The sequence below is a fragment of the Oculina patagonica genome, chromosome 13, assembly GCF_052425735.1.
Source record: "Oculina patagonica isolate OP01 chromosome 13, crgOcupat, whole genome shotgun sequence".
Lineage (NCBI taxonomy): Eukaryota > Metazoa > Cnidaria > Anthozoa > Scleractinia > Oculinidae > Oculina > Oculina patagonica.
Genome location: NC_135770.1, coordinates 12,655,115 through 12,671,743, shown reverse-complemented (window position 1 = coordinate 12,671,743; position 16,629 = coordinate 12,655,115). Strand labels below are relative to the sequence as shown.

At 38.8% G+C, this 16,629-nt stretch overlaps 1 long non-coding RNA gene across 1 annotated transcript; it reads left to right on the top strand.

Moving 5' to 3' along the window:
* Nucleotides 1–3,877: 3,877 nt before the first annotated feature.
* LOC144634390 (uncharacterized) lies at nucleotides 3,878–7,611 on the top strand. The gene is made up of 3 exons (XR_013567191.1): nucleotides 3,878–4,010; nucleotides 6,893–6,972; nucleotides 7,412–7,611. It is a non-coding gene; the product is annotated as an uncharacterized LOC144634390 (long non-coding RNA).
* The last annotated feature ends 9,018 nt before the right edge of the window (nucleotides 7,612–16,629 follow it).

The window sequence follows — 16,629 nt, the reverse complement described above, 5'->3', positions numbered from 1 at the left end:
GTGGTTGCAATCAGAAGATAAGGTTTTGTCATTTGGATGCGAAGGAGTATTTGCTTTGCAAACATAAAAGTTTCATAGCAAGTATTTGGCAGTCCCTTTAAAGAATGAAAGAAACCAAAGGAAGATAAAAAAGGGAGTGACTTTACACTAGACAATCATTCAAAAAAGAAGATAATATTTGAAACCCATTATCCACCTTAAAAAATAAAGACCAATGACTCGTTAAGGACCGACTAGAGAAATCACAATGAAAACTCACGTTTCCCTTTATGTGCTTTGCTGCAAATTTGTTCTGGCGAGAAGATTAATAATGTTTAGCCTGTGAGCAGGCTCTCCGATCGAGGATGGGGCGAAAAGAAAGCTGGAAGAAAGACCCTTCTCGGCTCGCTTCGCTTGCCGATCAGAACGGGAGCCTGCTCGCAGGCTAAATAATGTTGGATAGCCCTCATGACGATATCAAGCAGTAAAACAAATTTATGCCACGCGTTCTTTAACTGTTATTCCTTATAGATAACGAAAGTGAGACTTCTCAATGATTGATTTTCTAATTCTCATTTCAGGGCTGTAACTAGCAAGAGGCAAGACGAGGCACTTGCCTCGTCTAAATTTTTACCCAAAATTAAAAACAAAATATTTTTTGTTGGGAAAATAATCCCCAGTTGAACAAAATTGAGTTTTCTCAAGAAATACCTCATGAAAAATGTCTCTGAAAGAGATTCATAGCTTCTAGATTTCAAATTTTCTGGAGGGCATGCCCCTAAAACCTACTAGCAAGATCTTGCCTCGTCTATGGCAAAGGTCTGGTTACGGACCTGCATTTTATAGAATTATTACAAAACACGGCAATGTGCTATTACAATTTACGACAGCTCAGAGTATTACAAATTACGGCAGTATGTTATTACAATTTGCGATAGGTGCGTTATTACAATTTACGACAACTGTTATTACAATTTACGACAGCTATTACAAATCACGACAACTTTTATTGCAATTTACGACAGCTATTACAATTCACGACGTTATTACAATTCACGACAGTACACACCGCATTTCTGTTAAATAAAGCAATTAATGACAGATAAAGAACAAAAAATTACATTGCTTAAGAAAACAAATTTCCTCGAAATTGAAAATAAAATAAAAACGGCACGCATTCAGAACATACTTTTAACATTAAACCCGTAGCATGGACGCCAATTTCGCTGAACATAAGAGTACGACCGACAGAAAATACAAGCATAAACAGTCTACAGTATTTGCCGATGAGATAAGTAAATTCTCGCTTCCTACCTTAGCTCTTCAGTTCTTCTTAGCGTCTCATCTCAAGTGTCCTCTTTCCTTAAGCAATTAATAAAACTCGATAAAGACAATAAGTTACACTACCCACGCAAACAAATTTCTTCGAAATTGAATTTTATTAACAGTTTCAATTCTTTCAGTCTCCGAGACAGAGTAGTATTTTGATACAATAACATTTTATAAAAACTATACAATTAGAGTCTTTTATTTTATGCGGATCGCATGTTTTGCCCAAAACAAATGCATAAAGTTGCAAAGAGGGTCTGACTGGGGTTAACCGACTAGCGATAAAGGGCGTAAAATATAGCTGACAAACGACAAAGTCATGAAATTTTAACTGACAACCGACATGTGGCCCCACTCCATTCAGATCCGACTAGCGACAAAGGGCGAAATATGTAACTGACAACCGAATGTAATGAAATTTTAACTGAGGCCGACATGTGGACCCCCCATTCAGACCGTCTTCAAACGTTGACAAGCAGCAACCGTCTGAAATGTTCATATTTAATTTCTGTTTTATTATACATTTATATACATCTGTTTTGTTTTATAGAGGCAAAGAAGGAAGGCCCAAAGCCAAGGAGACAGACCGTTGACAGTCTTCATCTTTTTCCAGTGTGGAAAAGACAGCCATTCCCGAATCGGCCTTTCCAGACACAGCAGACGCTATTCTAGAACTATCATCCAGAGTGCGACACCATAGTCTTCCGATACTGATAGGTGCCAATCATACAATTTCTTCTTACAAAAGATGTAAACACTGAAGCAAAGATTCGCCTTTACAGGTCTGTAACTAGTGTTGTCTGGGGGGTCGGCCTCAGTTAAAATTTCATTATTTTGTCGGTTCTCTGTGGCTGCAGGGGATGGTTCGAAAGAAAGGAAATGTTTTTGGTTAAGAAATTTTACTGTGGGAACATAAAGTCTTTCTTTGATTCACAGCCCCCACGTGGCAGGCAATCAGCATTACAGCATAGTCGCAGAATGTAACTAATTGTAAAGCTGTAATTGTATAGTTTTTGTAAACTGTTATTGTATCAAAATACTGCTCTGTCTCAGAGACTGAAAGAATTGAAAGTGTTTATTAAATTCATTGTATGATTGGCACCTATCAGTCTCGCAAGGCTATGGTGTCGCACTCTGGATGATAGTTCTAGAATAGCGTCTGCTGTGTCTGGAAAGGCCGATTCGTGAATGGCAGTCTTTTCCACACTGGAAACAGATGTAGTCTGTCAACGGTCTGTCTCCTTGGCTTTGGGCCTTCCTTCTTTGTCTCTATAAAACAAAACAGATGTATATAAATGTATAATAAGACAGAAATTAAATATGAACATTTCAGACGGTTGCTGCTTGTCAAGAAGACGGTCTGAATGGGGGGTCCACATGTCAGCCTCAGTTAAAATTTCATTACTTTGTCGGTGGGTCAGTTACGTTTTTCGCCCTTTGTCGCTAGTCGGTATCTGAATGGAGTGGGGTCACATGCCGGCTGTCAGTTAAAATTTCATGACTTTGTCGTTTGTCAGCTATATTTTACGCCCTTTATCGCTAGTCGGTTAACCCCAGTCAGACCCTCTTTGCAACTTTATGCCTTTGTTTTGGGCAAAACATGCGATCCGCATAAAATAAACCGGACATAAGAAAAAGCAACAAGAGCGTTTAAGAAAATGTAGCAATATACAAAGTAAATACAATCGAGTTTTTAATTTGTCCTCTATTCTTCTTCGACCTTCAAAGGAAGATTCCGTGGCTGCGGGGGATGATTCGAAAGAAAGGAAATGTTTTTGGTTAAGAAATTTTACTGTGGGAACATAAAGTCTTTCTTTGATTCACAGCCCCCACGTGAATCAAAGAATGCCATTCCCGAATCGGCCTTTCCAGACACAGCAGACGCTATTCTCGAACTATCATCCAGAGTGCGACACTATAGTCTTCCGAGACTGATAGGTGCCAATCATACAATTGATATTGAAACAGGCTTGGATGAGTTTTGATTTCTTCACTGAGGCAAAGATTCGTTCATAAGGGTATAACTAGTCTTGACTGGGGGGTCGGCCTCAGTTAAAATTTCATTACTTTGTCGGTTGTCTGTGGCTGCAGGGGATGATTCGAAAGAAAGGAAATGATTTTGGTTAAGAAATTTTGCTGTGGGAACATAAAGTCTTTCGTTGATTCACAGCCCCCACGTGGCAGGCAATTTATTTAATTCTGCTCTTAAGCATCAGCATTACAGCATTGTCGCAGAATATAACTATTTGTAAAGCTCTTATTGTATAGTTTTTAAAACTGTTATTGTATCAAAACACTGCTCTGTCTCAGAGACTGAAAGAATTGAAACTGCTAATAAAATTTAATTTCGAGGAAATTTGTTTTCTTAAGCTATGTAATTTATTTTCTTAATCTGTCATTAATTGCTTAGCAATAATTGCTTGACGAACTAATTAAAACTAAAATTGCAAATTGACCAATCACTGGACTCACGTGTCAACATGGCCAATAGAATGCGAGTATTTCTGCATATTTTACATCTCGTTTGGCTTTAAGGCAGTGTTCAGTTTCAAATGAGCTTAGTTTGCCAGAGAAAGCCAGGTAAGATGGGTTTAACGCGAAGTACAATTTCCAATTTACTCGGAAATATACTGACTGTTCTATTCATTTTCTGCAGTCTTGGTCACTTGAGTTAAGACGCTAAGAAGAACTGAAGAGCTAAGGTAGGAAGCAAGAATTTACTTATCTCATCAGCAAATACTTATTTCATCAGCCCAATTTTTAGCAGGCGAATCGACTCATGGACGTTATTAATACGTTACGTTATTAATATAAATAATTTTGGTTCGGTAGGTGCGTGTTACCATAATTTCTATCGCACTGTCCATTTGGGGTTGGAGGCTTGATTTTTTGGTCTTAAAGGGGCTACGTCATGAGGATTTAGCAGATTTTTGGTCTAAACTGCTCTGAAATTAGTGGTAGGCAACTTAACACATGGAAATCATTATCTTTGAACGTCTAAAGGAAGATATAACCATAATTTGCTGCGAGGGATCAAACCACGCATAAAAATATCAAGTTTTTTCGAATTTTTTGCTTGTCTACAAGCAAAAGGAAGGAGAATAGCAGTTAAGTTGGGTAATCTCGAACCACATTCTTGTTAACTCTCAAGGGACTGTTTTAATTTCTCAAGGGAATACTTTCCGCAGTGGGTGATCAAAGCGCGTGACTTGTAAAGCGTCACTCTATAGTTGTGCTTCAGCACTTCCGTTCTTGTAGAAAAAACGTGACTTGTCAAATTTACAAAAGTTATATAACAATTAAAAACTTGAGTAGCCCAAATCTTACGTGACATAACAAATTAAGAATGTGAGGGGTTCAGCGCTCGAAAAAAAAATGCTTGAACTGACAGACGTTTGAATTCTTCCATGATGTGTTCGAACAACAATGCCCAGGATAAACCTTCTACTCATACTAACTTCATGCAAAGAAGTCGATATCTCGAAGAGATCTTTGATTGAAGACGCACCAAAACCATTTGAAAAATTAAGCCATAATTTTTCAAATGAATGTAAACGATATTTATTAATTTTGCATCGTGATCAACGGGAATGGTATTCTTATTTTTGAAATAGCATACAGACGGCAAACATTAATACGTACACCTTTTCTTCACCTCACATATTGAAAAAAAAGTTTTAACCCAAGAGAAGCTTGCCGTTTTCCAAACTAAAATCGTCAAAGAGACGTGTATAGATACAAAACTTCTGAAATTGTCAAAATTTTGGCATTTTTATTGAAGTTGAACCAGTTTCAAAGTTCTAAAAGGAGATAGTTTTATTTTTACGGAGACGGTGCAAACGAAAGGAGATGCATGCTTTGTAATAAGAAATTTTACTGTGGAAACAAAAGGTCTTTTGCCTTCTTGTGGCGGGGGTTGTGAATAAGCTCCCGTGCAGTAAACGCTGGCGCGGCCTGTGATTTAAAGTTCTTTTTGTCATACTGATGAAACCAAGTGCTTTCAACGAAACTTGGCAAATTAAAATAAGTTGACTAAACACGAATTGGTAAAAACTTTAAGATTAGTATTTTTCCAGAACACTGCAAATAATCAATGAGAATTTCGGTCAGCGTCTGTTTTCTTTTCGTTTCAGTGTTCAGTTATCGCCTTCCTGTTCGTCAGACTAAACCCGTCGTTTGCTGTTATTTTCAAAAGAGCGCTCGTCCTAATTTTCAGCAGGCGAATTGGCTAATTGCTGGTTTGCAACCAAATGACAAAGCGGCCATGTTGGGGGTCAAAACAATTAAATAAATTTTCGCAAAATTTGCATGATAAACAAGTTAAATTCCCAGCGGATGGAAACGCTTTGTTCTCAGTTGTCCCCAAGCATGGCCGCTGTGACGTCAGTTGCAAGCCAGCAATCGACGTCACTGAATATAAATGATTTTGGTTCGTTAGGTGCGTGTTAGCATAATTTCTATCGCACTGTCCATTTAACAAATCGACCACATTTTTCCATGGTCTACACTCTTATAGACCATAGAAATGATGTCAGAAAATGTTCAAATCTCAAGTGGAACCACGAGGCGTTAGCCGAGTGGTTTCACTGCAAAGTTTTGGACATTTTATGGCGTCATTTCTATGGTCTATAAGAGTGTAGACCATGGAAAAATGTGGTCGATTTGTTTTATACCATAACAAACTCGAACAAGTATTTATCAAAAGCGATGCCTGAGTGAGCGTAAAGAAACTTTGCCGGTGGAACGTAAAGATTCCGGTCCGACACGTAAAAAACGACAATGATACAAAAGAAGATGAACAAGAATTCAAAGAATAACAATTTTAATTACCTTTTCCTCTCTCGTTGAGTGTGTGCCTATCGCTTGAAGCGAGCAAGATTATTTTTCTTTCTGAAGATCTTGTTAGCGCTCGTTCACTGAACATCGACAGTCTCCTGCCGGTTCGCTAGCACCGTTCTTCTCAGTTAGACCAAAAATTCAAAAGCCTGGTCAATTTTTTTTCGATAGATCACCTAAGGAGACTGGGTCCAATCCTGAATTCCGAAAACAAATACCCTTATACGCACTTGATTCAAACAAAACACGATGAAATTCGCTTTCATTCATGGAGACCAAACTTACACATCTTTTAGCCCGCGCGTGTGCGTGGCGTGATCTGACGTCACTTTCATGGTCTATACTCTCATCGACCATAACTTTGGACCAATCAGCGCGCGAGAATTCTCTCGGTTATGGTATAATTAGAGATGGAGGCTTGATTTCTTTGGTCTTAAGATCAGCTTGTTCCAATGTCGTACTAATACTGGTTGTAGGAAAGTGCCAATTATGTACTTGACTAAAATCACCCATTTCTTTTTTCTCATCTGTATTGGTAGGTCAGAATGATCTTTGAACGAAAGACCGCATCTTCTCATACATCATTTCCCTGAGATAACCTGCGGCTTAGTATTCTCTTTTTAAATGTGTTTACGTCACCAGTCAGTTACGCCATTCCTTAGTGGGGCACTCCTATTTATTTATGTGTGTATGTAGTTATTTATTTATTTATTTGTTTATTTTTCACTCATTTATTATTTATTTATAGGAAAAGTAAAGACGTGATGATGTATTTGGGAATCTTTGTGATTACGTGCATTTCTTTTGGTCTTGTCCAGAGCGATCAAGGTAACGTATGTATTCTCACCTATTCCGAATCGTGTGTGTGTGTGTGTGTGTGTGTGGGGGGGGGGGGGGGGAGAGGGGGATATTCCTTATGTGAGCTCTATTGATTCGTGCAGCCTAAAGTGTATAGTTTAGGAGCAAACAACAACAACAACATCCTTTATTGTTTATTGTTTTATCTGTTCCAATAAACGGGCTGGTTATCATATAGTCGCCCGGATCGTTTCTGTCGCCTCTGTCACTAGAACATTACACAGACGATCGTTAACGTTTGCAATACGATAGATTGGATCGCCCGTGTTCTATCCTTCTAGCTTCACTTTCCCTTCTTCACCGTAAAATTGCAATAACTGAGAAGATAGAGGGCCACGAGTTTTCTCTTTTATTGAAGGCTGTCATTGTGCTGGATCTAGGGCTAAAATGATATCATTGTTTTTCGTAGGTCTTCCCTCGTATGATCGTCCTGATCAAGTAAGCCGGAGAACATGCTACAGTCCATCTGCAAATATTCAGGGTGGAGTCTCAGAGGCAAAAGTTTACAACAAAGATGATGGTATGTATCACAAATAATAAACGCTAAAAAAATAGTTTAAATTAAGAGTATTTTGCTCTAGAATCAGCCAAATTTAGTCTACCCTGTTTAATGAAATTATCTATCAGACAGTTTTTCAACTTTTTAGATAAAAAAAAATATTGTTTTCAGACTCGAATCTGAATGGTTGTTTGGAATGGAACTTCTTGCAAGTTGCTCACATTTTTGTTTTATTTGCGGGTTCGATAAAGATCGAATACTTTTTTGAGTAACATATACATTCAAATAATCAATCGGCAATCGCCTACTCAATTGTGAGTAGGCAATCGCCTACTCACAATGATCCACGAGGACATGGCAGCAGGCCAACAGAAAACCGGTTTTACTGGCGGCGCATTCCAGTTGAATGCAGGAGATGAGATCTATGTGAAATTGATTGGTCAGTTTGACAGCAAAATTTTCGTGGGGCCTAACCACAGCTATTTTGGTGCTTTTTTGGCCTCTCGCATACCTTGCAATAAGAAAGCCGCAATGAATAGCGGCAATTGAAAAGCTTAAAAGGGAAGTATCATGGGGATTTTACGGGGATATTTTGCGGGTTTTAAATGAAAAAGGCGGAAATTAAATTGCATAAAATGTCTGCGATTATTTTTTCCATTCCACTTTTTCTTGTTTTTTTTTTTTCTGCTCCAGAATAGGGGACAACAGCGTAATATGTAATACTGCAATGTAATGTCGTTTCATATTGTGTGTGTTGTATTGATCTTTTATGGTCATATTACATGACAGTGGAATAATAAAAGTGTGTAATACTCAGCAATGTAACGAGATTATTTCTCTGCGGCGCAAATGTCTTGACCTCTACTAGGTATATAATATCGATATTACCCTGGTCACTTGGTGTATTTACAAATTTACATTATGGCCGTAAAAGGTCACCAAAGCGCCTGCCCGTAAAAAAACATAATGAAATGGAAGTACATTGAAGACATTGCACTGGGCCACCAACGGATTATTTTAGTGAATATATGTTCGGATGGCCTGTATGTTATCACCTCGAATTTTCTTTTAATTAGTGAAATGTTACCTTAAACCTACGTAAATGGAGAAATAAAACACCTCGTAACTGGTACCTAGTAAGGTATGCATGATGTGGCACTGGGCCCGAGTTTCAGTTATGGCGGAGAACATGGCGGATTCGAGTAAGCTATTTTTATTTTTATCGTTGTAGCTCACGCTTGCATTACCTTTCGGTTTTGTCGTCAGCGTTGTTCTAAAAGAAATGAAAATTAAATTCATGTAGATCGTGGCGAAAAGCGAAAGAAGCGACCTGGGCTGTCAGAGGTGTTGGAAACAGCCAAAAATACTGCGAAGTAATGACGACACACATCTGTCTCCATCTACTTGTACTTCCACCGGTACTGTAAGAAGACCTCGGGCTCCGGCAGTCTGTCGTTTTTCCAAAGATTCGCTAACAGGACGACGTAAAACCCACTGTCAATATCGCCCAAGAAGCAGCGCAACAGCCAACCAAGTGCCAAGCCTTCGTCTGTCCGACGTCAGCGTTGCAAATGATGACGAGGTTTCAGGTATAGGTGGTTTTCACTGTGACGCCACTGTGACGCCGCGAAAAAATAAATCCAAAACTATTAAGTCAAAAATATCAAGAATACAGCTGTATTACAGGGTGTAGAAAACTACCATATAAACTACTTGTCCAAGTCTCAGGTCTGTATGTTATTCCGTACTCGAGTTATCCGTCAAAATGTTTCACGCAAATTTAGAGAGCATAGTATGGAATTGCCATGTTGGAGCCCAATTGCTTGGGCTCCAACATCCGAAATCGATGAAAATATCTGGCAATAAATTCGGCTACAAAAAGCGGTCAAATCACCCTCATGAACAAGTAAACATTTACATAAACACTTCTTGCAAAACCTCAACTGTCTAGATTGTTAAAAATCGCAGGAATAGACATTTTAAAATAAAACTTGACAGCCTCCGGCGGCCATCTTTGATCTCGTGTGGCGTGAAACTCCGAAATTCAATATGCTCCATCTTAAAGACGGCGAATGCTAGCGAGCTAAAAAACCTTCAAAAGGATATATATTAAGGACGTCTAATAGTCACGTGAAAACCAAGAAAAAAGGTTGAACATGCAGGAGTATTTCTACTCCTCCCTGGACGGGATGCTAGTGCATTACAGGGTCTCCCCTAGCATTTAAATCGCAGGTATGCATTTGTACACCCGGGTGGAATGGAGCACTGTCTGTCATTAGGGTAAAGTGTCTTGCCCAAGAACCGTAACTCCTTGGCTTCTGATAATGACTTCACAAAGGGATATGAATTAATTACTTAAACGAGTAACAGTTGACCAAATTTGTGATAAAACTTTCTTTATGGCCACTTTTATGATCCCCTTAAGCCAATAACCGCAGTTCAAATGATATGTTTTGAAAAACCTGGGTCTACACACCCAGTACTGACCTCGCGATCGACTGTAAGTAAAATTCATTTGTTTCTAAAAAAATAAATAAAAATAAACTTCGGTAATTTCTTGACATTCTGTCTTTGCTATTCTTTGGACGCACGATTTTGGAGTTAAAATATTAAAAATATCTTTGTTTACTGCTATAAATTTCGCTGAAATCTCAGCCTCGTCAGGCATGTTCCGCCATCTTGGATTCTAGATGTTTTGGTACTCAGTGTATGATACACCAAGTGTCTTGGACAGTCCACCGACTTCATGTAAGGCCTCACACAGAGTGCCACATCACAATTCTCCTTCGTCAAGCACTACTCTAGGGAGTTTTACATAATTCCACACCTTCTTCGTGTTGATGAGGGATCCCTTTGCCACTCGGTTGATTTTCACGCTCTCTGCGATTTTTCTTAACATGGCATCATTACCATACACCCCAGTCACGGACATTTTGAATTCTTGCCGTTCCTTCTCATGTTTTTCTACGCAATGTCTCCATAATGCTGATTTCTCGTCTTGGTTCTCTAAACCCCCTGTGTGCTCTATGCCTCTTGTATAGGCATTTCTGGCTGTCTCACCAATGTACTTATCTTTGCATCCCTGACATTCAATCTCGTACGTTACGCCGTGTGCATTACATGGGCCTTTCCCAGCATGTGCGAAAATCGCGAAATTTAGTACTCGCGAAATTAAGTGAGAATAAGGTATATCCGAAAACGTCAGGGGGTGTAAATTATACGCTCTGTCGCACCTAAATACGACCCACAGGGGAAAAAAAATTTTAGCGGACAAAAAAAAACATCCGAAAATTATGGGACATTGTAAAACGTGAGCCGAAAATTCTAGGGCAGCTTGTTGGTTTTCCGAAAAACCTTGAAAAGTTTAGGGGATCCTTCTGCGAAAAATCCGAAATTGTTAGGCAACCTTCCATCCGAACAGATATTTTAACGAAATATTCCGTTGGGTGCCCTTGTTAAATTTAGAAGGGTTGATTTTTGTGGAGGGAGGAAAACTGGAGAACCCGGAGAAAAACCCTCGGAGCAAGGACGAGAACCAACTACAAACTCAACCCACATATGTCGCCGGGTCCGGGAATCGAACTCGGGCCACATTGATGGGAGGCGAGTGCTCTCACCACTGCGCCATCCCTGCTCCCCTGTCTGATATTCAAAAGTATGATGAAGAGGGTGATGAAGAGGGTGCCAAAACTGTTGTTCATGCCTTTATTACTTCGAAGCTGGATAACTGCAACTCACTGCTATATGGTCTTCCACAGCATCTACTTTCAAGATTACAATCCGTTCAAAATACGGCAGCTCGAATTATTACACATACTAGGAAATTCGATCATATTACCCCTGTGCTTAAGAAGCTACACTGGCTACCTGTCCGCTATCGTATAACTTACAAAATTCTCTTACTAGTCTAAAAAGCTCTCCATGGGGCAGCGCCTTGCTACATGCAAGAGTTACTTTACTATCACACCTCTCGGAGATTTTTAAGATCATCTACACAGCACCTTCTGGCGACCCCCAAAGCAAAATTAAAAACATATGGAGAGAGAGCGTTTGCCGTGGCAGCCCCAAGGCTGTGGAACACAATCCCACTTGAACTTAGATTAAGTCCTTCTATTGGCATTTTTAAGAGACATTTAAAAACGTACCTTTTTAAACAGGCTTTTTAATAATTATTATTTTTTAGGTACATTTGAACTTATATTTGTAAATATCCGTTTTTAAATTTTTTAGAGTTTTTAACTTTTTAACATCATTTTATTAATATTTTTTATTGTAAAGCGCCATGAGCAATTAGTGGATTTTGGCGCTATAAAAATACTTTTTATTATTTATTATAAGTACAATATGGGAGAATAGAGAAAAAATATCATACCAGTTGTTCATGGTGCATGGGAAGTTGTGCTTCTGGTTGACCACATTCACCATGATTGTTGACTGAAAAGCCATCGGGTCGTCAGGGATAAGATCATTTGGTAACAAAATATTATTTTATTGGACTATTAATGTAGCAAATACATTCATTAAGCAAACAATCTCTGGAATAACAGGCAACTGTATATTTAACACCATTATCCAATTATTATTACACTCCCCCCCACCTATTAAGTGGCCAGTTGTCAAAAGTTCTAAAAGTATTGCCACTATAACACTGTAAATAAAACCTTCATTCAGCATGCATACACTTTCTAATGAAGAGGATTTGTCTGTAAGTTTGAACATTATTAAGAGTGTGTCCATAAGAGGACCAGGCAACAGGTGATACAGCTCATATCACCGATTTCGCCCAAACTTAGCATAAATGCTGGGTATGGTGAGCTATTTACTGTGACAAAACATCAGCTCAAAATATTTTATTCCCTTCAAGTTATGGCACCTTTTGCAAAAATGGCCATTTTTCACTAATTTATGCATATTTAATTAGCTGACTTTGATTGACCAGTTCCACAAGAAAAAAAGACTTCTGAAAATAAAATTCACTGCATTATATTCTGTGGTTATTAGGCTTTAAGTACAATAATTCACTTCAACTTCTATTTGATTTCTTCTCCTCAAACGGTCTTTTGGAAGGTACACATTTCGTACTGTTGGAAATAGCCTTTAACTAGTGCCCAATATCTCCCATGAGCAACAACTTATATACATTATTCTTACATGGGTAATGAAATCCATCTCTAAACTTCACAAAAATGCCACAAAATGTCTGGGGACTTCAATATTTTATTAGTATTGAGGAACTAAACACACGTAACTTAACGATTTCTTGCTATTTCATCAAAATTCACCGAAACACAGAAGCCATTTATTTGCCTCAATTTGGCATAAAATCGGTACGAAATAGCTAATCAAGCATGAATCTATAGATAACAATCAAAATATTGGCGAAGAAAAGGCAGTTAGGACATTTTTCGGAGCGTTTTCAGAGCCGATATAATTCAGCAATGTTGTGATAGCAAATGTAAAAATAGCAGCGAAAGATTTTCTTCAAAAGCTCGCTCAATTCAACATTAAGGCACATCAAAGTTAAGAAACAAGAAAGTAATACTACATACATGCCACTTATCGACACACAGATGCTTTCATTTGAAGGATTTGTTCTTCCTCGCTGCACTTCGATCCTTCGAACGATCTCAATTGACATGTACTGTTGCTTTGAGGCGCGATGAACTTAGCCAATACATCGTGGTTCATTCTTCGTGAAAGGTGTAAACAGGTTGTCAATAAAGTCATTCAAAGAGCTGTTCAAAGTTCACGGAAGGACACTTCTCCCAGCCAGTTTGAATGAAATAAATTTAACTGGAAAATAAACAGCCGCCATGTTGTATTTCTACCTTTGAGCCTGCCGTTTCAGTCAGCGGTACGGCCGTTCACTGGGGCAAGTACGTAGTGTAGTCATCATATAGTTGTTTGACTAAATCCTATATAGGGATATTCATAGAGGGGATACATAGCCTAGCCCTACACACCTATACATAGCTTAACACAGCTATACACAGCGATACACACGCGTGTTCATTTGCTTTTCCTCTGCAAATGTTTGTTTCCGTTGGAATAAGTAGCGGATGGCGTTATCTACCCTCTGAACAACCGGGGCTTGACCTTAGCCTTATAAGTAGTGTGCGTTTCTTGTAAAAGTGAGAATTTTTTTCAACTTCTCCATTGAATTTTTTTGATAAATAGTTGATGAGAAATACACTGGATGCAGTGTAATGTATGCGATGCAATCGGTTTTGATGCTCTGAAATTGAGCTGTGAAATGTCGGAAACCATTAAATAATCAGAGCAAATTTTTTCCATCTTATATCAGGTTAAAACTAGTATGTTTATTGTTTTTTTGTTGTTTCTTTCTTTTTGGGAGGTGGGGGAGGGGGTGAATATGGACATTCGAAGAAATGGCGGTCAGGTTGTCAGCCTGGCCTGTGTACATCTATTCCTTCTGTTCAAATCGTCTATATTATATTACATTTTGGCAGCTAGGAGACGAATTGCGGCTTCAAATGATAATTTTCTTCATCACCGACTCAATTTAAGTGGCTATGTGAGTTACAAAGACGCGAATGCAGACTTTTGTAAAGAGCTTAAACCCCGCATTAACACTAAACAAATTTATTGCAAGACTAGGACTACGCAAGACGGCAAAACTTATTAGCTAATGTTTCAACCAGCACAGGTAGTCTTTTGTCTTCTTCGAGGTCAACGCGAGGGAAACCCGTTTTATTTTTTGTTGTTTTCTCTCTCTACATTTATGCTTGATTAGCTATTTCGTACCGATTTTATGCCAAATTGAGGCAAATAAATGGCTTCTGTGTTTCGGTGAATTTTGATGAAATAGCAAGAAATCGTTAAGTTACGTGTGTTTAGTTCCTCAATTCAAAAAATATTGAAGTCCCCAGACATTTTGTGGCATTTTTGTGAAGTTTAGAGATGGATTTCATTACCCATGTAAGAATAATGTATATAAGTTGTTGCTCATGGGAGATATTGGGCACTAGTTAAAGGCTATTTCCAACAGTACGAAATGTGTACCTTCCAAAAGACCGTTTGAGGAGAAGAAATCAAATCAGACGGTTGAAGTGAATTATTGTACTTAAAGCCTAATAACCACAGAATATAGTGCAGTGAATTTTATTTTCAGAAGTCTTTTTTTCTTGTGGAACTGGTCAATCAAAGTCATCTAATTAAATATGCATAAAAAATTAGTGAAAAATGGCCATTTTTGCAAAAGGTGCCATAACTTGAAGGGAATAAAATATTTTGAGCTGATGTTTTGTCACAGTAAATAGCTCACCATACCCAGCATTTATGCTAAGTTTGGGCGAAATCGGTGATATGAGCTGCATCACCTGTTACCTGGTTCCGCCCTGTTCTCTCACGGGCACACTCTTAAGAACTTACAAAGGAGGACTAAAAGAGCAAGGGGGTGGTGGGCTTAGAAAAAGCTTTTATGATAATGATGCTTGTTACCTCATCCATTGCTCTGAATTTGTACCCACTCTCTTTTTCGGGATCCCACAAAGTTCTCCATCTGTCCATTTACCGATAAACGTCATTACTGCAGTTTTGTTTTAGAAAAGGGCTTTTATGGGGACAGATTTTTCCTCCTGAATGCCCACATTGCAAGTGACGAATTGCGGCTTCAAATGATAATTTTCTTCATCACCGACTCAATTTAAGTGGCTATGTGAGTTACAAAGACGCGAATGCAGACTTTTGTAAAGAGCTTAAACCCCGCATTAACACTAAACAAATTTATTGCAAGACTAGGACTACGCAAGACGGCAAAACTTATTAGCTAATGTTTCAACCAGCACAGGTAGTCTTTTGTCTTCTTCGAGGTCAACGCGAGGGAAACCCGTTTTTTTTTTGTTGTTTTCTCTCTCTACATTCACACCTTTATAGATATATGTATATATTTGCTGTGCCATATAGACTGCGTCGCTAAAGGCATTTCGTACGTGAATACTTTGTTCAGTTCAGCACAGACGCTCCCCCAACTAAAGCACTTTTGCAAGAAAGACCACCTGCTACGATTACAAAACCTACCTCGCTATCCACCGGATAGTGATTTATCCCGTGGTAAACGTTATTCTCCAATTTTGCTGAGTTATTCATTTTTTCCCATTTATGCCCCGGGGGTAGGGGAATTTGGTCAAAAAATGTAATCGTTATGCGCGGAATTAATCACTATTTCCGCCAGGGGAGGGGAATTTGAGCAAGCAATAAAAAATACAAATGTCTGGAAAGTAACTGGGAGACGTTGACATTTTGATTTGTTTAACTGTGTAGCGTCTTTTATGCTAAAAATAATTTTTTATGTTCCAAAATGACGCTAAATGGCGGTATAAAACTGCTCCGACGTTTCGGCAATACTGCCTTCTTCAGGGTGCCACCCCCAAAAAGGCAGTATTGCCGAGACGTCGGAGCAGTTTTATACCGCCATTTAGCGTCATTTTGGAACATTAACAATTATTTTGATTTGGTTGCCGTGTATGCCGACCGTTGAACATAAAAATCAAGAACTCTGTTTCGGTGAAAGTCAAATGGAACAGCATTTTTTCTGGAAAATCTCTTCGGAAATTGACGGAACGTCAGAAATTTTCTTACCATTTGTAAGGTTTCCCAGTTCTAGTCTCCCATCCTTCGGAAAGAAATAACAGGAAACTGAGCTACAAATGGTAAGCGACATCTCAGACATCTATTTCGGTTAGTTTGCTAATTTTGGAAAGAAGCCTTTCAATTCCAACCGGTTCTCTCCAACAAATGGTAAGCACCCTAGAGTTCGTTCAGCATCACATTGCAGTAAACACGTCAAGCTGTAGCGGAGGAAATAGTTTTCTCTACGACAATTTGAAAATATTCTCATTTTCATCACAAACGCATCCAACGAACACTCGAGAGGAAAAGCAAATGATCGCGCGTGTGGTCACGCGTGATGGACGCGTGATGCCCAGTGAACGACCGTACCGCTGACTGAAACCGCAGGCTCAAAGGTAGAAATTCAACATGGCGGCTGTTTATTTTCCAGTTAAATTTATTTCATGCAAACTGGCTGAGAAAAGTGTCCTTCCGTGAACTTTGAACAGCTCTTTGAATGACTTTATTGACAACCTGTTTACACCTTTCACGAAGAA